At 45.4% G+C, this 23,280-nt stretch overlaps 1 protein-coding gene across 10 annotated transcripts in view; it reads left to right on the top strand.

Annotated features, from left to right (window-relative positions):
• Positions 1 to 23,280, top strand: part of GGACT (gamma-glutamylamine cyclotransferase) — a 47,400-nt gene that overhangs the window by 3,065 nt on the left and 21,055 nt on the right. For 5 of the 10 annotated variants that reach the window (XM_065902078.1, XM_065902077.1, XM_065902076.1 and 2 more), the window contains one exon: positions 1,399 to 1,560. The gene's annotated coding sequence lies outside the window, so the exon portion shown is untranslated. Of the gene's footprint in view, positions 1 to 1,398; positions 1,561 to 14,709; positions 14,936 to 16,765; positions 16,921 to 23,280 lie in introns of those variants that run through there. The other 5 variants (XM_065902079.1, XM_065902084.1, XM_065902080.1 and 2 more) reach the window with 5 other exon arrangements.

The raw sequence follows: 23,280 nt of genomic DNA, 5'->3' as shown, positions 1-23,280 counted from the left end.
AGGAAAACTGTTTCTGAAGTTTTTCGTATTAAACTCTGCCTGCAGGCGGGAGTTATCTGAGGGCCGTAGTTTGCTGACTCTGGTCTGAAGCAGTCCTGTGGGTTTCTTTAATGCCATGGTTTGCTGGTATCGCCTGGTTGGCTCTGGACGGCTCTCATTCTGGGTTTATTCAGCTTTTTATAGAGTGTGGTTTAGCTTGTTCCTCTATCTACTGTGTCTGCATAAACTGCAAGGTAGATCTAAAGGCTTAATTAGAGTAAGCATCACCATTGATGGCAAGTATGCTTCAGATCTGGTTTGAATGTTTTTTCTAACTGTTGAACGAGTCACTTTATTTTATTTGTTGACCGTACCATGCAGTATATGGAGTCTTAGTTCCCTGACCAGGGATTGAAACTGCGCCCCCTGCATTGGAAGTGTGGCATCTTCCTTGGACTGCCAGGGAAGTCCTTGAATTTTTTTTCCCCCCTTAATTTAGGACTTTAAAAGATTTGAGCTTCCCTCATAGCTCAGTTGGTAAAGCATCCACCTGCAATGCAGGAGACCCCAGTTCGATTCCTGGGTTGGGAAGATCCCCTGGAGAAGGGAAAGGCTACCCACTCCAGTATTCTTGGGCTTCCCTTATGGCTCAGCTGGTAAAGAATTTGCCTGCAATGCGGGAGACCCTGGGTTTGATGTGGTTTGATCCCTGGGTTGGAAAGATCCCCTGGAGAAGGGACAGGCTACCTTACCCACTCCAGTATTCTGGCCTGGAGAATTCCATGGACTGTATAGTCCATGGGGTCCCAAAGAGTTGGATACGACTGAGCGACTTCACTTTTACTTTCAAAAGATTCGAGGGGATTTCCCTGGCAGTTCAATGTTTAAGATTTTGCTCAATGCAGGGGGATGAGGGTTTGATTCCTGGCCAGGGAGATAAGATCCCTCATGCCTTACGGCCAAAAAACCAAGACATAAAACAGAAGCAATATTGTACAAATTCAATGAAGACTTTAGAAATGGTCCACATCAAAATATATATATATATATATTTTTTTTTCTAAAAAAAAACCTCAAATCCACTTCCAGGAAACTCAGTATTCCTAAAATAATCTTACCCTGATGGCTGAAGATACACTCCATTCTTATTTTCCTTATTTGAAGGAGAGGCTATAACTGCTGTTTCCCAAAGTCGAGAACTTTGGGCCCCTCTGCTACACCAGTGCGGGCTTGCCTCTGTTCTAGGCATCCTTCGACCCCTTGGGTCATGTCTTTCCACTGAATGGGGGTCCCTTCCTTCTGAGCCACACACCCAAGGTCTGAGATGCCGTCCAAGGGGCTGGGTGCTTTAGCCTTTAAGCCTTCATCTCTTAAACACTCAGCTTTCTTCACTCACCTTCCTCTTCTCACCCCCGGTAGGACTGAGAACCGGACACTTGTCCATGGACTTCTGGTCCCACTGTGAGGTGGAACTACTTGTCCTGGCATCCTGTTTGGAAGGATTCTGAGGTCAGACACTCTTCAGATTCACTCGGATGCAGGATTCCAAGGCTCCGCGGGTTTGAAGAAAGAAGCTTATAGGTGAGAATTGTTTTCCTCTTTTCTGGAGTGTTTGCTGGTCTAAACTGTAGAGCACCAGAGAAAGTATGTTGACAGAGGGCGTCAGTTGGAAGTCCTGTTTGTCTGTCTTTTAGGAATAGTGGTGACTCTATCTGTTGAAACCATTTTTTTTCTAGATAATGTGCCATTGGTCTTTTTCTTACTGATTTGTAAGAACTCTGTATACATTGAGGATGCTACTCTTTTGTCAAATATGTTACAATTGTTTCCCCACGTTTAAACTTTGTTTACAGTATTTGTGCTCTGAGGAAAAGTTTAACTTTACATAGGGGAAAAAATGTCAATCTCCCCTTTATAGTATCCCTGTTTTGTGTCTCCTGAATAAGTACCTGCCAATTTAAGTTCTTTAAAAAAAAAAAAAGCCTGTTAACACAGATTAATGAGCATATGATGAAAACGAGGTACTGTGTGATTCGGAAAAAGAATACTGATTGGGGCTTCTTCATGGGGAAGTGAGGAGGCAACGTGGCGGCAGGGGAGGCTCAGGCGGAGGCCCGGTGGCTGAGGAAGCGGGTCTGACTGTCTTAGTTTCCTGGTCCTGCCGGAGCTCGAAACCACCCAGATGGATTGTCCCGTTCCCCAGGGCGGGAATCCAGCTGGGCGTCACTGGGCTGAAACCCGGGTCTTCGGGGGGCCGTGTCCTTCCCTGGAAGCTCTGGAGGCGAATGTGTTTTCTTGACCTTGCAGCCTCCACTTGCAAGGGAGCCCCTCTGTGTCCCTGGGGGCCCCCCAGCCAGGAGAACGGCTCCGCTTGGAAGCTTCGTTGTCCGACTGGGCCCGCTTGGAGCATCCAGGGTAATTCCGCGTCTTCAGGCCCTTAACTTGAACTGCACGCAATCCATAGAGCCGCTTGTACCAGGCTCGGACTGAGGACGGGGCTCTTTGGGGGCCTTTCTGCCATCACCTCGCTGGGTTGGTGGTGGCTCCCCAGACGTTTGGGGCGCTCGGATGCGCTCCGGCCCGGTGCTGACAGCCATCCTGGTTGCTCGGCCTTCCCTAGGCCCCTGGGGCCTCTCCGACAGTGGTGGTGTGTGGTGGTGTGTCGTGGGGCACGTGGGGTGGGGCTTCTGCGAAACCTCCCCCGTTTGTGTCTCCGAGGAGCGCCGGTCAGGATCTTCTTTGACTGACTCCTGTGTCCCCGTGCCCCCATCCCCTCCAGGTCACTCCTGCTCTGCACCCTGACGGGGGTTTTGCAGCTGCAGCTATTTTACCCTCTGGTTTTTCTGTTGCTTTTGCCTGTGTAATTCTTTTGCACACTAGCCTTAAATACTGCCGGATGATAAATAAAATTCATGTTATAATATTGGGTTGGCTAAAAAGCTTGTTCAGGTTTTTCAGTCCCATCTCATGGAAAAACCCAGAGGAGCTTTTTGGCCAACCCAGTACTGAGTATTTTCTTCTCTGTTAGTACTGACTGACTGAGAGCTGGGTCTCTCTCCTAACAGACCCCAGTGAGGAGTCTGTTGGTTGGTTGGGAGTGCTTTTATAGACCTCTGACCCTGGAGTTACAGCAGAGTAAAGCAGAGAGAGAAAGTAAATTAGAGAGAACTCCTGGTATGCTGTGTTCTTGTCTCTGTCCATTCCTACATCTGCCATTAAGCTTTTTGAACATTAATTACCCCTTCCTGCAGTTGTCATCTGCACTTAGGTAGATACAGCAGATAAATTAATGAAAACTATTAATATTTCTATAGCTCATGATGGTCTTATTAATTTATGAGCATTAAATGAGATTTAAAAGCATTCTTTAAGCCATTATTTTTGAGACGAATCACAGCTGCTTTGAATTACTCTTTTTTCTTGACTTGGTTTTCTGTAAAGTTAGATGCAGGTTATAAAAGCCTAAAAAGCTGTGAGGGGAAATTAGTCTAACTTCTAAATGAATAAAGAACATCTAGATGGCATTCTTGGGAGTATTTATGAAAAATAAGTCCCTGTTTTTTACTCTCGTCATTTTTTAAATAAACGTCTCCAGTTCAGTTCAGTCGTGTCCAACTCTTTGCAGCCCATGCACTGCAGCACACCAGGCCTCCCTGTCCATCACTAACTCCTGGAGCTTGCTCAAACTCATGTCCGTTGAGTCTGTGATGCCATCCAACCATCTCATCCTCTGTCACCCCTTTCTCCTCCTGCCTTCAGTCTTTCCCGACAGCAGGGTAAAAACATCTCCAGCCCTCCTCAAATAAGAGCATAGTAAACCCTCAGACACGAGTGAAGCGACTTGGCAGCAGCAGCAAACCCTGGTGAACCCGTGGTGGCAGAGCCCACACCGTCCCAGCTTTCCCATGCCTGCTGCAGTTGCCGTCCTTGCTTTGCTGTTTGAGTTTTTGTTCAAAACCTTTGGCTTGCTTCTGGAGAATTTTGAAGCAAATATCAGAACCTATGTCATTTCACCCCTAGATATTTTTTTCCTTAATTTATATATTTTATTGAAGTGTAGTTGACTTAACAGTGTTTCAGGGGCACAGCAGGGTGATTCAGTTGTACATATACACGTAGATTATTTTTGAAATTATTTTCCATTATAGGTTATACTGAGACAGTGATTATAGTTCCCTGTGCTGTATAGTAAGCTTTTGCTGCTTGTTGCATGCCCACTTTTAAATTAGAAATCTAGTATTCTATTCATACTAAGTCAAACAAATGGAATCAAAATGTCATACTTTTTTTTAGTTAGGCAAAAATTCATAAGTTTTCTAAAATATATATAATACATATTTATATATGTATACAAAGCTTTTATACTATGCTTAATAAAGGCTTGAGAAGGAACATCAGAAAAAAGAGATGGAGAAATTGGAAAACATACACTAAATGAAATGGGAGCACTGAATATGAAATAGAAATAAATGAAACATGTAAAGTAATTAGCCTCCAACTAATAAAAATAAATTTTAAAAAAAGAAATAAATGAAACAAACTAGATAGGAATAAAAGATCATCATATAGTTCTGGTGTTCTTAAACATGGCTTCTCATTAGAAATATATCTGGAATTTTGGAGGTAAAAAAAGCAATACCTGAGCATTTGTATTTTTCAAAGAATTCCAAGATAATTGATATGCATCTAGATTTTAAAAAGTGATTATAGTAGTTTTCATGATATAGAATTCTATTATTTTTCTGTTGACCAATCCTGATACAGTAGTATTCAATGAGTAATAGCTACATAATTGCAATAGTATAAGATGCTTATCAGTTTTCACAATAGCCAAACAAAAAATAAAAGATAATTACAGTTGCAGGCCATAATGGGTACATGATTAACCTGACAATATAAAATAATTACATACAATTTGGGGAGTCACACAGAGTGATGTGATAAGTGGAAGTGTATATATGTACATGTTTTCGTCCACCCAGACAGTCTATGTCTTTTGGTTGGTGCATTTAATCCATTTACATTTAAGGTAATTATTGATATCTATGATCCTGTTTACCATTTTCTTAATTGTTTGGGATTTATATTCTGTGGTCTACTCTTGTGTTTCCAACCTGGAGAAATTCCCTTAGGATTTGTTGTAAAGCTGGTTTGGTGGTGCTGAATTCTCTGAACTTTTGCTTATTTGGAAAGCTTTTGATTTCTCCATCAAATCTGAATGAGAGGCTTGCTGGGTAGAGTTTTCTTGGTTGTAGGTTCTTCCCTTTCATCACTTTAATATATCATGCCATTCTCTTCTGACTTGTAGAGTTTCTGTTGAGAAACCAGCTGATGACCTGAAGGGAGTTCCCTTGTATATTATTTGTAGTTTTTCCCTGTTGCTTTTAATATTTTGTCTTTGTCTTTAATTTTTGTCAGTTTGATTACTATGTGTCTCATGATGTTCCTTCTTGGGTTTATCCTGCCTGGGATTCTCTGTGCTTCCTGGACTTGGTAGTCTATTTCCTTTCCCATGTTAGGGAAGTTTTCAGCTATTATCTCTTCAAATATTTTCTCAGGTTGTTTCCCTCTCTCTCTTCTCCTTCTGGGACCCCTGTAATGCGAATGTTGTTGCGTTTAATGTTGTCCTAGAGGTCTCTTAGGCTGTCTTCCTTTTTTTTTTTTTTTCTTTCTTTTATCTATATTCTGTTTTGCAGCAAGTGATTTCCAGCATCCTGTCCCCCAGGTCATTGATCCATTCTTCTGCCTCAGTTATTCTGCTATTGATTCCTTCTAGTGTATTATTCATCTTTGTTTGTTTGTTCTTTTAGTTCTTTGGTAAACATTTCTTGCATCTTCCCCATTGTTTTCCCGAAATGTAGTTTTTGTTTTGGCCACTGTGGGATTGTGGTTCTTCCGTCTGCCGTCTGATGGAGCAGGCTAGGAGGCTTGTGTAAGCTTCCTGATGGGAGGGACTGGTGGTGGGGAAAGCTGAGTCTATCTCTGGGGGGCAGGGCCTTGCTCAGTGAAACTTCAATCCAGTTATCTGCTGATGGGTGGTGTTGCCCTCCCTCTGTGGTAGCCTGAGACAACCCAGCCCTGGGGTCTGTGGGCTGTGGATTTAATTTTACCATGATTGTGCCCTTCCTACCGTCTCGGTGTGACTTCTGCTTTGCCTTTGGACACGGGTATCTTTTTTGGTGGGTTCCAGCGTCCTCCTGTCAATGATTGCTCAACAGGTAGGCGCAGTTTTGTTGCTTTCACAGGAGGAAACAAGCTCATGTCCTTCTACTCTTGAACTGGAAGTATCCCTCACCCCTGAATATTTACTTTTTAAATAACTACAATCTTACCTTTAATCTTTAATATTATGTCATGCTGTATTCAAATATCTCCAGTCATCTAAAATAGTCTGTTCAGCTGTTTTATTCAAAGCAAGATCAAAGCAGACTCTTTCATTGTATTTGGTTTATGTTAATATATCTCTCAGTCTGTTTTAATTATAACTGTGAATGTGTGCCATCTTAGCTTAATTCAGAATGCTCTTATTCTTACATCTCCCTGTTGCTTTTGTCTCATTGTTTTACATCAATTGCATGCTCTCATGCTTTCAGTCATTATATTTGAATTTATATAAAGTAAAATTGACCTTTTTTGTTGCATAATACTTTGAGTTTTAAAATTGATTCCTGTAACCTTATAGAGCACTTCCATCACCAGAAATACCCAGAAAACCAAAGAAGCCCTCCCTCATTCTGCCCCCTTGAAGTCAAACCCTCACCCTACCCCTAATTTCTGAGCGCCCTTGATCGGGTCTCCATCTTTATACTTCCGCCTCTATCAGAACGTCACGTAAGTGAAGTTAAACAGTATGTAACCTTTGAGACTGGCTTCTTACATTCAGAGGACATCTTTGAGATCCACCCACATGTGGATCCTTTCTTTCTGCTGAGCAGTGTTCCATCGTATGGACATAGCACAACTTTATCCATTCACTGTTGAACATCTGTTGAATGTTTGGATTCTTCACAGTTTTTGGTGATTATGAATAGAGCTGCTGCAAACATTTGTTTATGGGATTTTATGTGATCAGAAGTTTTTATCTTTCTACGGTGGACCCCTCGGACTAGATGGCTGGGTCAGGGGTGGGTGTGTGTTGAACTTCGTAAGAAGCCGCCAAGTTGTCTCCCAAAGTGGCTGCTGTTTGTTCAGTCACTAAGTCGTGTCTGACTCTTTGCAACCCATGGACTGTAGCCCACCAGGCTCCTCTGTCCAGAGGATTTCTCAGGCAAGAATACTGGAGTGGGTTGCCGTTTCCTTCTCCAGGGGATCTTCCCTTCCCAGGGATGGAACTCTCATTTCCTGCTTTGGCAGACAGATTTACTGCTGAATCACCAGGGGAGCCCCACCATTTTGCATCTCTATCAGGAATGTATGAGAGTTCCAGTTGTTCTGTGTCCTTGCCAGCACTTGATGTTGTCAGGCTTTTAAAATTTGAGCCACCTTAATAGGTGTGTTCCTTTTTTCTTTTAATGATCTGATTTCAGTTTTTTGAGTAGTATCATAGAAATATTTTAAATAATTCTTGAATAAATTACTGAACTATATTTAGTTTATATACCCATTGTAAATATTTTTGGTATTCTGGTGATATTCTACATTTTAATATGTTAAATATTCTATATTGGAAAATAACTAGATTAAAACCGGATTATTTTACAGATATGAGCCCTCCTTGAATCTCACCCACTGACACATTGTATTTGGCCGAGGTTTACAGAGTAGTGTCTGGACCATGATGCATTTTGCAGTGATCATTCATTATATGTGTCTCGTGCCTGTCTCGCTCCTGTTTTACCATTAGCACTGTGATTTCTCTTGCCATCAGTTTTATGCTAGATTAGATTGATTGGTGAATAGTTAATTCCATGAGAGCAAACGGATATAGGCAGAGAGTGATTTCTTTGAGTGCCTTTTAGCTATGTGAACCCTGTTGTGCTTTAAAAATGGACTGCTCCTGTGTGTCCGAGGCAGCTGTAAATGCTTGTGTTTGAATCCCTTTTTCCTTCTGAAAGCTGTTGCGCTCAGGAAGAAAGCCATTTGAGATCTGTGAAATGAAGCTCGTGTCCCCCACTGGATGATTTAGGAGCTTGGCCGCTGGTCACTGTTACTTGCAAGTGTGGAGTTGACTCCTGGACTAAGTACCAGAATGTCCCTGGTGTTGTCACTCACCGCTCACATTAGGTAAAACCCTGAAGTCTTGGGGTGCACAAGGTCAAGGCTGAGATAGGGCCTCTCTGTAAATTCAGGTCTCACGCGTTAGCTGCTGTGGCTTGAGCTTCTGGTGGGTAGCAGTATCGTTTAAAAAGTGTGGACCTTACTGTCATCTAATTGGAAGAATAGTGTCCATGTAGGTTTTACTTTGTGGCCAGACTCACTCTGCTTTTGCTTCTGGAAAGTTCCTGGAGGGTCAGACCTATTGACAGACCTTCCTTTGTGACAGAGGGCATCAGAAAGAAAAATGCGTCTGACCAAGGAAGGGAGATTGAGAACAGATGGCTGAAAGGGCTTCAGGTTGCTGTGGTCTGAAGCCTCGGAGGCTAAGTACCAGGAAAATTCAGCCTCAAAATGAAAAAAAAAAAGGGGTTCTGTGGTTAAGTCATTTTTGGTTTAAAACTAATGTATTGCTGCTGCTGTTGCTGCTGCTAAGTCGCTTCACTCGTGTCCGACTCTGTGCGACCCCATAGACAGCAGCCCACCAGTCTCCTCCGTGCCTGGGATTCTCCAGGCAAGAACACTGGAGTGGGTTGCCATTTCCTTCTCCAAGGCGTGAAAGTGAAGTCGCTCAGTCATGTCCGACTCAGCGACCCCATGGACTGCAGCCCACCAGGCTCCTCCGTCCATGGGATTTTCCAGGCAAGAGTACTGGAGTGGGGTGCCATTGCCTTCTCCAAAACTAACGTATTGATTGACCTTTATTACATCAGTTAAATTGGAGTACATCAAAAATACTGAAGGATTAGTAAGGATGTTACCTCCATTGGACGCACATCTTTGTTTTAAGAGTTATTATGGATATTCTTTAAACTTTATGCTTGTTGGTGTTAATAAAGTCCTAGATATATGTATTTTTTGGAGGGGGTTGGAAGAAGGCATAATGGACATTTATTGGGGCTTTTAAGTCCAGGGTTTAACACTGGACTAATGCACCTGCTGCCCCCTGGTGGCGGCGTGTTAAACAGTACGGTTCAGAAGAGTTCTGGAGGGCGCCAGTCCATTCCTTGTAGAAGAGGATTGTAGAGGGAGCCAGGATATAGATTCTCTTTCCAGCTTTTCTCATAATTTCTACCTGTAATTATGACCTCAGGCAAATAATGTAGTTAGATTTAAGTCTAGATTTCACTTTCTTCCACTTTAAAATGTAATTTCTTCCTGTTTTAACATCTTAAAATTCTGCAATGGTAACAACAAATATTAGTGAAATGTATCAGGTTCCGCTTTTTCCCTTATTAGCTGAATCCTAAAAAATCCCAGATATTTATTCAGGAAAGCAGACTCCAGAGCAACTCCTGAAGCTTAACACAGACTTGACTCAGGACCACGAACTGCACAGACCTGTCTGTAGCACAGTCCGTAATGTCAGCATGGTGACTGTGTGTTATTATGAAAGCATAAATGATGCAAGTTGCATCACTTAAAGTTAATTTTCTTATATTTATTAAGAAATGGTTTTTAAAAAACATGAGATTTACCATCGTAACCTTTGTTAAGTGTATAGTTCAGTATATTTATAATGTTGCACACAAATCTCCAGAACTCTTCCATCCCACAGAACTGAAAGCCTTACCCAGTCAACAAGTCCCCATTTCTTTCTCTCGGCAGCCCTTGGCAACCATCATTCTACTTTCTGTCTCTCTGAATTTGATGACTCTGGGTACCTCCTATAAGCTGAATCGTAACAGTCTTTGTCTTTTTGTGATTGACGTATTTCACTTAGCACACTGTCCTCAAGGTTCATCCGTGTTGTAGTGTGTGCCTGGAGTTCTTTCCTCTTCAGGACTGATGATGATGTATAGAGACCACATTTTGTTTGTTCGTCCATTGATGGACACTTGGGGGGCTTTCACCTCTTAGCTATTATAATATTATTTCATAATTATATAATGTATATATTACTGATGCAGAGAGGCCTTGTTTATTCAGTTTTTTTCTGTGTGTAAAAGGTTAAACTTCATCATAAAGGATACCATTCAACCACGCTAGATGACTAGGATACGGCTTTTTTTTATGGATGAGTTAAAAAGGAACTAACATCCATTAGACCCAAGCTCTGTGCCAAGTACTTACATATCTGTGATACATTCTGTTGCTTAGTCCTTATGATAATTCTTTGATTTATCCTCTCTGAGAAGGGGACTGATACTTGCTAAAATCACCGTGTGCCAGAATTTTGATGTACTGAATACATTATCTCATATAATCCTCATACATCAGAGGTGGAGATGGGCATTATTATCCCCATGTTTTATGTGATGTAACTGTGGTTCAGAGGGATAAAACACCGTGAGCAAGGTCACACAGCTAAAGGCATCAGGGTTCCACCTGACGAGGAAGTGAAACACGTCCAGCGCAGAAGCACATGTCCTTCAGTCCCTGCTCCCTCGCTGCCAGGAGTAACACCCGCTCCTGCGGTCCTGGCGGTGTGCTGCTCCGTCATCTTCTCTGAGGGTTCCTGTGCACCTAGCATGACTCTCCTTGGGATTTAAAAACCTGGAGCGGGGGCCAGATGGAACCTCCAGGGCAGTGTGAGGCAGAGAGAGACGGGGCTGGACAGTGGCTGACCGCTGTGAACAGCACGAAGAGACTTGACCCTCTGAATGTGTTACCCCAGCCTTACTGGCTGCAAACAACACACACCCGCCCCCAGCTTGGGGGGGAGGTGAGACTCTGGGGGCCACTCTGCTGGGTGGCTCTAGCTCGGGCTGGTGGGACCGTGGTCACTCCAGACTGACCTGGGGGGATCTGAGCTCACCCACGTGACAGCCCGCAGGCCTTGGGTCCTCTCTGTCTCTCTTGGGAGACCTCAGTTCCTCTCGACGTGGGCGTCTCCTGACTTAGAGAGGCTTGTCGCTGGCTTTCCGGAGAGCAAGGGGCTCAGATGGAGCGAGGGTCTTGTTATAACCCAGCCTCGGAGGTGACAGCCCATCAGTTCCTCTGTGTTCTGTTTGAAGCGAATCCCTAGACCCAACCTTCACCCGGGGGGCAGGATCACGGGGGTCACCTGAGAGGCTGCCCGCCAAAGCTCCAGGCTGGGACTCAAGAGGGCAGCCTGGAGGCAGTGAGTCCTCCTGGGAGGGGTGGTGCTCATCCAAGACGTGAGGAGGTGGAAAGGACCAGGCGGTCGAGTCTGCCCAGGTGACCCGCGTGCAGCCGCCAAGCAGCATCGTCTTCAGAGTCTACTGATGAGATGCCGAGCGTGTACAAAACTACCCGTACCTTCTTATTGCTGGCCGGTCAGCAGATCTGTTCCTGGACTTCAGTGATGAGAAACCAGCTTCCGCAGAGAGGGCTTTGCGGGACCCCTCTGTGCCAGGAAACGCCAGGCAGTTACCTCGTTTTAACACAGGTTTTCAAGTCGCGAAGTACCGGGGCTGTAACTTTTCAGTCTCATCTTACCAGTGCCGCTGTGCCTGGACTTTCCCTAGTGAGACGCATTACCCAGTGGCCAGGCAGCTGAACCAGGCTCCACAGTTCTCACGCATCCTCTCACAGGTCCACACCGCGGCCTTTACTCATGATGTCGGAAGGACTGTTTCTCCTTCCTGAAGTCTACCCCCTTTGATGTCTGACCTGAACATAAAGTACGTGAAAGAATGATGTATTCACAGATCTTGGATATTTAGTTTCTGGTCATATTATCAGTTATCAGCGAGCCTGTCTAAAGAGTAACTGAATCTGGGGAGTAGACGGGGGACCCACAGGGCCGGAAGATTGAGGGGGTGGTGACAGACCATCACTCATGAGCTGTTACATCCAGAGAAAAAGTATTTCAGGTTTATTTCGCTCCCGTCTTTTCCTTGCATCCTATATTCAAAATTAAAAAGCAAATATAGAAAACCATCCTTTAAACCTGTGTGATTCCTGAGAATGCGGCTCCCTGGGTGCTGGCTGAAGCTGTGAGCCGGGCATCGGCCGCCCCTGCCCGCGAAGGCCTGGCTGCAGCCGCCGTGGGTGCACCCAGCACAGAGCACACACAGCCCTGTACTGTGTTATGCTGGTGACACCAGGTGTTGAGAGTAAAAAATGTAATCTCTTCCACGGTTTTAAAATGGTTAGTTTTGTTGCTTAATATTTATACATAGGCCGAGCTTGAATCCTAAGAGAGTAAACATAAACTGTTTACTTAAAAAATGTCTATTCAGAGCTTCTCTGGTGGCTCAGTGGTAAAGAATCTGCCTGCCAATGCAGGGAACGTGGGTTCGATCCCTGGTCCAGGAAGATCCCACATGGCGCAGAGCAGCTAAGCCCAAGTGCCACAGCTACTGAGGCTGTGCGCTGGAGCCCAGGAGCCGCAGCTAGGAACCCGGGCCCACAGTTGCAAAGCCCGCAAGCCCCAGAGCCTGTGCTCTACAACAGGGTAGGCCCCGCCACAGCCAAGAGAAGCCCAGGCAGCAACGAAGACCCACAGCCAAACCTAAAGATTACAGAGAAAGTGTATACTCAGCAGTGTTGTTTAGGGAACGGCCTCATGGTTACACAATGATAGGGAAGTTCAGAGGACTAATAAGTACTAAATTTGAAAAGGGCCACCTTGAAGTTAGCCTAAGATATTTTTTAATTCGGTATTATCTTTGTTTTTATGTATTTTATTTTCCTTTTTGTATGACTTGGACTTAGAGCATTTTTCTAAGAAAAGATGTATATTTGTACATATGTTAATGTTTGGAAAATTTGCTTTTCTCATTAATTAAACTTTCCATATAGATGAAGGCTAAGAGAACATCTTTGCTAGAAAGTCTTGTGAAAATTAGCTTGCCTTCCTTGTTTTTACAGTATACAGAACATGATGAATCCTCTTTAATCCACAAGTTTAGAGATTGTTCAAAAGCATCAATATAGACTGAAAGATCTTATTCACAAAAGGCAAGGTGTGGAAGCAACAGGTGAAGAAAATGTGTGTATCTGTATATGCATGTGGACAATATTATATTACATACATGGGATTATATACACACACGTATATAAGTTTGCTCAGCCATAAAGAAGGCAGGCCTGCCATTCACAACAGCGTGGATGAACCTAGAGGATGTTATATAATATTTCAGCCAAGTATTTACTAGGAAGCTGCTTTGTTCTCATTTATCTTTGTGATCAAAATAGAGACAGTTGGCTAAAGGAGCATTCCCAGGACCAGACGCATGAGCCGTACACGTTCTCCACGCAGGTTTTGTTCCGTGGGGAACAAGTCCAGTGGGTCCCTGTCCTTCAGAGGGTTGGCAGGAGGGAAGAGAGCTGGAAGGTGGGGCAGAAGGCGACTAGTGCGCTCAGATGCGAGGGACGGAGGAGGCGTTAGGACGGAGCAGGACCGAGCTGGGGAGCGCAGGGTGGGGCGGATTTGGGGGAAGGTGTCAGTGTGGGGTCCCGGGTGACTGTCAGAGGTTATCACTGGGGGGCTCTGGGCAGGACTGGGGGACAGGGGCCAAGTTGGTGGGGCTCAGGCCACAGTCACGGGGGGTGGGGAGCGTGGCCGGGCTGCCAAACAGCTGGACCGGACACAGGGGCGTCTGAGCCCCCGAGGGCTTCACGCTCGGTCTCAGGAGCTCAGCGTGGCTCAGGGGTGAGGGTGGTGGGCTAGGGGATCCCGCAGGGAGAGGCTGCCTGGGACCTCGACTGTTTGAGGCAGGTATGGGCAGAGGCCGCAGGAGGAGGGGGCCACACGGGCAGCCTGGGGAGTCTGATGCCGGCGAGAGAGAGCTGGGAGAAGAGATGGTGCGGAGAGGCGAGCAGGGGGTCCAGCTCGAGCTGGGCCAGGGCGAGGGGCCAGGGCACCCCCGGGGGAGCGGTCGGGCAGCCCCCCAGCCAGGGTGCTGGGTGGAGGCTGAGGGAGGGGCGTCTCTGCACGGAGGATGGAGGGGTGGGTGCCTGAGGCTGCTCGGGGGCTGGGGGGACACCGGACGGGGGGCTCAGACCCCGGAGCTCATCCCTCTCGGCTCTGAAGGCCGCAGGTCCGACATCCAGGTGCGGCTCCTCCCCAGGCTGGAGGGCCGGTTGACCGCACCACGGTTTGCTCTCCTTCGCTCTGGGCTGGCCGTGAAGCCAGGAGGTGGCTGTTTGAAAAGAATCTCCTGTTTATTCGACAGAAATTTCCAGAGACATGTATTAATGTGAAATAAGCCTGTGTACACCTTGATGTGTTTGCTAAACAGGTGAACCAGTAAAAATGAAGTAACCGGAAGGAAAAAATTTCTCCCTATTTTCTCACATCTCTCTCCTCTGGGCCAGTGCATGTGGACGGCCAGATCTTTTAAGGCCTCAGTCCTGTTGCAGTAAATTTCCCCAGTGACCCATGTTAACAAACTCACCTCTAAAGGCCCTGTCTCTGGTGCAGTCATGGCCTGACTTCAGCATGTGAGTTTGGAGGGACACAGTTCATTCAGCCTGTAATGGATGTAAAGGTAATCTATCCAAGACAATTGGATAAACTGCTTACGATTCAGGATGAGGAACCCTTTGACTTTGCCCTGTGTTTTCAGAGTGCTGTGGGCCGGGGCAGGGGGTAAGTGCGCCTGGACTCTGGAGGCAGCCGGTCTGCGCCTGCTGGCCGTGTGGCTTTGGGCAAGTCCAGCACTTTCTGCCTACACTCCTGTCACAGTTTTCTCACAGGTAAGATGGAAGTGAAGGTGCCTGCTTCGTAGGTTGCTGCGAGGATTAAGTCGGTGAAAATGTACGAGGCTTTTGGAGCTGTACTTGGCTCCCAGTAAGTGCTGTCTGAGCGCTGGTTGTGGTTGTCGGTCACGCCAGGTTTGGAGAGGGTGGTGTTGATGCAGAACTGCGGTGTGTATATGAGGGTGGAAATCGACATGTTACCCTCCCTGGATTTTGCTGTATAGAATGTCTAGAGTTGGTGGGCAGGGGCTTCTGACGTCATGGAAAAATTAAACAGTGCTTCCGTGTACTTCTGGTCATTTGACCTCATGGCCGAGCCTGTGACGTAGGCAGGATGGGAGTTTGCTCCCAGCAAGGCTGAGCGCAGTCCCCCTGGGGCGGCCCTGGACACAGCCCCTTACCATCCTGCAGCCAAGTATGGCCTGGAAGACGTCCCAGGCCACGAGGCTCTGTTTCCGCCGTCTTCTCAGGGCAGGGAGATTTTGGAGGGTGATCTTTCGAGCAGAATTAATAACATTCTTTGTTGTTTGTGTCATTCACAATAACTACTATCTATGGTCTCGATGTTTGTGTCCTCCCACCAAGACTCATATGTTGAAATCTTGACCTCCAGCGTGTTCGTATTTGGATGTTGGGCCTTTGGGAGGCGATTAGGTCATGAGGTTGGAGCCCTCACGGATGGGATTAGTGCCCTTATAAAGGGACCCAGAGAGCTCCCTGCCCCTTCTGTGGGGCGAGGACACAGTGAGATGCCCTCTGTGAAGCAGAAGGTGGGCCTTCACTCAGCACTGAGTCTGCTGGTACCTTGATCTCGGACGTCTTACCCTCTGACTGTGAGAGATGAATGCGGTTTATCAGTCACCCTGTTCACGGTGATGTTGTCAGAGCAGAGAGACAGACCCCTGTGTGTGGGGTCCCTGCACGTGGACGCCTCCGGGCTGGCTGCTTCACCTGTGCCGTCTCAGGGGTGCCCACCCGTCTCTGGGAGGCACGACTGAGCGGTCAGGCGGAGGAGGACACCGAGGCTCAGCGGTCCCGTCGCTTGCCAGCGCCAGTGCCCAGGCCGATCTGATCCCGAAGCCAGCCCCCACAGCGGCAGCCCTCCCACCCGGGCACGGGTGGAGGTGTGGCACGCAACCTCAGCAGCAGAGCAGCCGAGTTCTTCTAAGTGACAGGCTGTCGAGGCGCAGATCTGTTTTCCTTTTGAAGAGAGCAGAGGAGGACCACTTGGAGATCATTTTGAAATCACATAGTTCGGGTGTTTGTATCACCAGGGAAGAGAGTCCTCGTGTCTCAGAAGAGCCCTCAGTGGCAAGACAAGCTCTAAACTGGGTCAGAAACGGCAGTAACAAGGCAGGAGGTGGGTCTCACCTCTTAATAACCATCAGGAATAAGCAGCTCACAGGGGCAGTGTGTGACTGTAGTATGGAAATTTTGCTTATATGAGAAAACAAAAAGTAATAAAACAAAGTCCAAGGAAGCTGAGATGTTAATAATTAATGGTGAGTTCAAGGAGGTTTAGACAAGTGATGGTGGGTTAATATGAGAACTTTAACTCGAAATAGCAAACCTGAGAGGTGAATGTGTCCCAGGAGTGTTAATGCGTAATGAGACAGAGGTGAGTGTAGCCAAGAGCTCACCGCTGAGCAGAGTCAGAAGTCAGAGAGGAAAGAGGGGCCTGCTTCCTGGGACTGGGTGCTCCAGACAGTGCACGGCTGATGGGGCCTGAGGGCCTGTGCTTGCGACGAAGTGCCCCCCACCCCCAGCCCCTAGCCCTGGGGGAGACGGGGAGGATGCAGCCTGGGCCGTGGGCGATGTTCTGGACAGCAGAGATTTCTCCACATACACAGCAGTCTTGCTCGATCACATGGCCTGGTTCTTGAGAAAATAACTCAGTTGTACTCTGAGGACACTGTGTCCCAGGAACACACTTACACATTAACAGAAAACTTGGACAAGAGTCTAGCAAAACAGAGATCCATTATGTGAAGAAATGGAAATGCCTGTAACAAACCAAACCAAACCAAACGGGCAGGCCAGCGGAAGGGATCTGGCGGGGTCCGGGGCCGCTGGCAGGTGAGGTGGCTGTGGGTCCTTACCTGGGAGGGTCATGCGGGGAACAGTGGAGACGGGCCTCGCAGGCGCTGGCTGCCCTGGGGACTCTGTCTTCTGGGGGCCCTGGCTGACCAGGGGGCTTCCTGCAGCCAGGAAGTATGATGCCATCCTGTTGAGACTGGAATTAGGTCCAGGGCAGTTTGAGCTCTCTGGAAATGGGCTTGCATGGAGCTCCCCTGGGCAGAAACTAACAGAGAAGGGCTTCTCAGCCATCTTCATTCAAACTGGAGTGGAGAGGAATGGGCAAGTCACTTGGGCGAAGAAGACAAGGCCTAAAATTCACAGGGTATGAACGTTTTACAAGAAGCAAGTAAAATCACGGTGGATTAAAAGGCTTTGTTCAAATGCTGCTGTTTGATAGGCCTTTCAAAAAATAAATAGGCTCTATTGATTTGGGTGTGAAAAAATGTACCCATGTAATAATTAAAGTTCAGTGAATTTTTAAAAAATCTTCGATGAGTTGTGACAAATGTCCACACTCATGGAATCGCCACCATAATCAGATACAGACCATTTCCTCCAACCCAGAAGGGGCCCTCCTGCTCCTCGGGTCGGGCTTCTCCCGGAGCCCTGCCCTCAGCAGACCCCGCTCCGCTTACGGTCACTTTGGTGTGCTGTTTCCAGAACATCACAGGACTCTTGCTGCACATCACCTTTTGTGTCTGGCCGCTTTCACTCAGCACATGCGTTTGACATTTGTCCATATTATTGTATCTATATCCCTCAGTTTGTTTATGGATACGTAAGTTAATGGACACTTGGGTTGTTTCTGGCTATTGCCTATTATGAATAGAGCTGTCATAAATACTCATGTACAGGTCTTTATGTAGATGCATGAAATCATTTATGGTGGGAGTATTCCCAAGACTGAGACTGCTAGGTTATATGGTGAATATACGTTTAACTTGGAAGATTCTTCCCAAAGTTACTGCACTATTTTGCATTCCCAGAAGCAAGGCACCAGAGTTTCAGTTACCCTACATCCTTGCCACCATGACTTGATATTAGCAGTAATTTCAATTTTGCTCATTCTGGTAGGTGTATGATAATATCTCATTGTGGTTTTTATTTTCATTTCCTTAGTGACTAATGATGTTGAGCACCTTTTTGGGTGCTTACTTGAGATTCCTATATCATTGATATAGTGTCTGTTTGAATCTTTTGCCCATTTTTAATTGGCTTCTTTTGCTTCTTTTTGCTTCTTCTTTTGCTTCTTGTTCTGAGTTGTCTGTATATTCTGGACACAAGTCATTTATCCGATATATAATTTTTGTTTTGCAGACAATTTCTCCCACTCTGTTTGCCTTTTCGTGTCATCCTGGATGCATTTTGAGGGCAGACTCTTTTGATTTTGATGAAGTCCAGCTTATCTATGTTATTTGTTCTTCCTGTTTCCTAAGAAAAGATTTTCTTCTAGAATTTTAGCTCTTGCAGTTGGATACATTTTGAGTTTAAGTATATTTATATGGTGTGAGGTAAGAGTTGTAGTTCATTTTTTTTTTTTTGCATATGGATAGTCCATTGTTCAGCATCGTTTGTTGCAAAGACGGTCCATTCTTGAATTGCCTTGCCACTTAAATCAGAAACATCTAGCCGTACAAATGTGCTCTACTTCTGGACTCTATTCTGTTCCGTTGATTGTTTTTACCAGTTATTTTTATTGAGATATAAATCACATACCATAAAATTCACCATATTAAAATGTACAGTTCATTGGTTTTTAGTATATTCACAAGATTATGCAACCACCACCACTATCTAATTTTACAGCATTTTCATCACCCCCAAAAGACTGTTCCCAGTGATTTTTTTCCCCCGGATTTGCTTATATAATTGACATATAGCATTGTTTAAGGTGCAGTGTGTTCTAATACACCTAATATACTGCAGCATAACTACCATCATCGTACCTCATACCATTCATACTGTTGGAAATGGCAGGGTTAAAATTTTAGATATTTTCTTTTGATTTTTTTCTTTGACTAATTGTTCAGGAGTATATTATTTAATCTCCAATTATTTATAAATTTTTCAGGTTTTGTCTTGTTGCTCTCTAGTTTCAAACCATTGTGGTCAGAAGAGATACTTCGCATGATTTCAGTATTCTTAAATTTGCTAAAACTTGTTTTGTGACCTAAAATAAGATCGATCCTAAAGAAAGTTCCATGTGTGTTTGAGAAGAATGTTTATTCTGCCACCATTGGATGGAATATTCTGTATATGTTTGTTAGGTTCACTTTGTGGTCCAAGTCCAATGTTTCTTTGTTGATTTTCTGTCTGCAGGATCTATCTTGGGGTCTTGAAGCTCCCTGCTATTAATTGTGCTGTTGTCTTAATTTTTTTTTTTTTTTTTTTTTTTTTTTGCTGTTGTCTTAATTCACACTTTAGGTCTGTTACTATTTGCTTAACTTTAATAGTGCTCCCCGGTTGGAGGCATATATATATTTATGGTTGTTATATCTTCTTGATGAATTGACCTCCCTCTTTGTCTCTTACCATTTTTGGCTTCTGTTTTGTCTGATTTAAGTATCATTACTCCTGGTCTCTTGGTTTTCCCTTGCTTGGAGTATCTTTTCCCATCCCTTCACTTGGAGTATATGTGTGTCCTTAAAGCTGATGTGAATCTCCTGTAGGCAACATATAGTTGGGTCTTGCTTTTTTTAAATCCCACACAGGCACTCCCTGTCTTTCGGTTGGAAACTTCAGCTTGCACGTTAAGGTGATTACCGGTAGGCGCGCTTACTGACGCCGTCTCACTGCTCTCTGGCTGTTCTGCGGCTCACTTTTTCTTCCTCTCCCGTTGCCTTTCTCCGATGGTGTACTCCACGTCCTTTCTCTCTATATTTGTGAGCCTGCTGTAGGTTTTTGCTTGTGGTTGCCAGGGGACTCATACGAAGCATCTTATAGATGTAGGTCTATTAGTCTGTCCTTTAACCTTCGTACACAGTTAGGTGGTTAACACACTGTATTACAGCATTAGAGTATTCTGAATTTGGCTGCGTGTTCACTTTTACCAGTGTGCTGTGTGTTTTCATATGTTTTCATGATACTGATTAGAGTGTGTTCCTTAAGCATTTCTGATAAGGCAGTTCTAGGGGTGATGAATTCTCTCAGCTTTTGTTTTCCTGGATAACTCCTTGTTTTTCTTTCATTTCTGAAGGATAATTTTGTCAGATAGAATATTCTTCATTGGCAGTTTCTTGTTTGTTTGTTTGTCCAGTTTCAGCGCTTTGACTATATTACCCCATGCTCTCCTGGCTCTCCGATGAGAAATCCACTGACAGCTTAATGGGTGTTCCTTCATAGATTACAGTCTTTACGCTTGCTGCTTTTAGGATTTCCTCTTTGTCTTTGATTTTTGAACAGTTTCTTCATAGTGTATCTTAGAAAAGATCATTTGGGGTTGAAATAATGGGGTGACCTATATCTTCATGAAAGTGGATGTCCAGATTTTTCCCCAGGTTTGGTAAGTTCTCCACCATTCTCCTTTATAAGTTTTCTACTCTCTTCTCCCTTTCTTCTCTTTCTGGAACTCCTGTAATTCATATATCAGTTCTTTTGCTGTGACCCATAATTAACCTAGGCTCTCTTCGCTCTTTCACTCTTTCTTCTTCTGTGTCTGGGTTATTTCCAAGTTCCTTTCCTCTAACTCACAGATCCTCCTCCTTTGTGGTCTGTTCTGCTGTTGGCGCTCTCTGCAGTTTCCATTTCCTTCTCTGAGTCCTTCAGCTCCAGAATTTCTTTCTGGTTCTTTTTAAATAATTTCTCTCTCTTTGCTGATTTTCTCATTTTGTTCATATATTGTTTTTGTGATTTCATTGACTTGCCTTTCTGGGTTTTCTTGGAGCTCAGGTTTCCTTAGAACAGTTATTTGTAACTCTTTATTGAGAACATTGTGGAGCTCCACGTATTTGGATTTGGATACTGGGAAATTATTGCTGTCCTTCGGTGATGTCCCATTTCCTTGATTGTTCACGTTTCTTGGCATTTCATGCTGCTGCTTTCACATTTGAGGTAGCAGTCACTTCCTCCCATCCTTGCTAACTGCCTCAATAGATCCCGAAGCTCTCTCACAGCTTGTATGAACACACCTGCTCCACACCTCCCACTTCCCTTGTGGCAGGATCCTTAGGCTGGTGTGTCTTCTGATCGCCCAAGGCGCCCGGCTGGCTGTTGACAGCCTCTCGTTTTCAGGAGATCGGTGCTGCAGCTCCAGTTTGTGATTTCTACCTGATCTGCTTTCTGTGCGTGTCCCCCAGCCTTTCACCACATCTCGCTCTCAGGAGCATGTAAAGGGAGCCGGCCTGAGAGTCGAGGAGGTGTGGGCAAGGCAGGCAGGGTGCTGGGGGTGCCCACAGGCCAGGTGGGGGCTCCTTGGGTGAGGCTTCCCCAGCAGCTTGTAGACGGGCTTCCTGGTGGAGTCCACAAGGCAGACAGAAATTAAGGGCCTCCGAGACTCTCATCTGCTCTTGTTCCCATCTGGCTCTGCCTCCAGTCCTGGAGGGCCTGATTTAGTACCCTGAGTGCTGCAGGCTGTTACTCTCTCTGACAGTGTCCCGCAGCTGGGGAAGCTGGGCGCTCCCCCTTCCCCCCGGGGAGAAGGCCTTGTTTAGCCCGGGTGCCCCCCCCGGGGGGTGGTGGTGCTGGCACGGTCGGCCTGCCCCTCCTGGTGTCCAAGCAGGCTGTCCACACGGGACCAGGGTGTCCAAGCACGTGGTTTTCTGCCCTGGTGGGCGCCAGAACCTCTCTGGAAACCTGGATTCATCAGGCGCTCTCGTCTGTAGCTGACTGCCCAGGTCAGTCTTCTCAGGTGCTCCCAAGGCGGGGCTGAGAGGGGTGGAGCCTCTCATGGGTCCCTGCTGGTTCCACAGCCCCCATTACCTGATGCACAGGTGCGCCGGACTCCTCCTGAGTCCCTGGGCGAACAGTGCTGGACCCCCCGGCTCCCCAGAGGCACTTTTGTTGGTGGAAGGATGCTGATTTTTGTTGTCGGGGAGGAACGAAATTGAGGGACATCTGTGTGTGACTCAGCACTCTATTGATCTTGATGTGTACTCTCTAATTCTGCAGCCGTCTATGTATGTAAATATAGTCGTCTCTGTAGTAAATATAGATATAAAAGTTTTGTTTGGCTTCTTCCATATTGTTTTTGCTATTCTATTCTCTAATTTGAACTTTTATTTATATTTTAGAATCAACTCATCAATTTCTTTAAAAAAAAAAAAAAACCAACCCAGAACCTATTGTGATTTTCATTAAGATTATGTTGAATCTATAATTCAGTTTGGAGAGGATTATCATTTTTACAGTATTGAGTTCTGATCTGTGAGAACATGGTCTATCTCTCCACTTGTATATTTAATTTCTCTCAATACTGTAGAAAATTTTTATTTACAGGTCATATTTTGTTAATGTCCATATGTAGTTCAGATTTTTTGGTGCTATTATAAAGGATACTAGTATATTTCATATTTTAAAATATATTAGTTCTCTGCTAGTATACAAAAATACAGTTGATTTTTATGTATTGATTTTGTATGCTAAGACTCTGTTAAATTCACTTATTGGTTCCAGTAACTTTCATGTCAGTTCTTTAGGATTTTTTATACAGTTGTGTCAGCTATGAACAAAGATAGCTGTGTTTTTTTCCTCCAGTGTATGCCTTTTCTTCATTACTCTGCATGCGTGTTAAGTCGCTTCAGTTGTGTCTGACTCTTTGCAACCCCATGGACTGTAGCCTTGCCAGGCTCCTCTCTCCATTGAATCCCCCAGGCAAGAATCCTGGACTGGGTTGCCATGCCCTCCTCCAGGGGATCTTCCCCTCATCTCCTACTTGCCCTGCAATGGCAGGCAGGTTCTTTACCACTGGCATAACCTGGGAAGCCCTTATTACTCTGCAAGGCTCCATATCCCATGTTGAATAAGTGGGACGAGTGGAATCACTGCCTTGCTTCCATCCTGAAAAATTGAAAGTCGCTCAGTCATGTCCAGTTCTTTGCGACCCCAAGAACTATACAGTCCCTGGAATTCTCCAGGCCAGAATACTGGAGTGGGCAGCCTTTCCCTTCTCTGGGGGATCTTCCCAACCCAGGGATCGAGCCCAGGCCTCCTACATTGCAGGTGGATTCTTTACCAGGGGGAAGTATTTGATTATTCACCATTAAAAGGGGTGTTAGCTATAGTAATGCTGTTTATCAAATTGAGAGAGTTCTCTCTTATTCTTTCTTACTCTTTGTTTGCTGATAATTTTTTTTATCATGAATTGTTGAATTTTGTCAAATAAACTTTCCTGCATCTGTTGAGATCATTGTGAGATTTTTC

Source organism: Muntiacus reevesi, chromosome 11 (genome assembly GCF_963930625.1).
Source record: "Muntiacus reevesi chromosome 11, mMunRee1.1, whole genome shotgun sequence".
NCBI lineage: Eukaryota > Metazoa > Chordata > Mammalia > Artiodactyla > Cervidae > Muntiacus > Muntiacus reevesi.
This window is presented reverse-complemented; position numbering and strand designations above follow the sequence as displayed.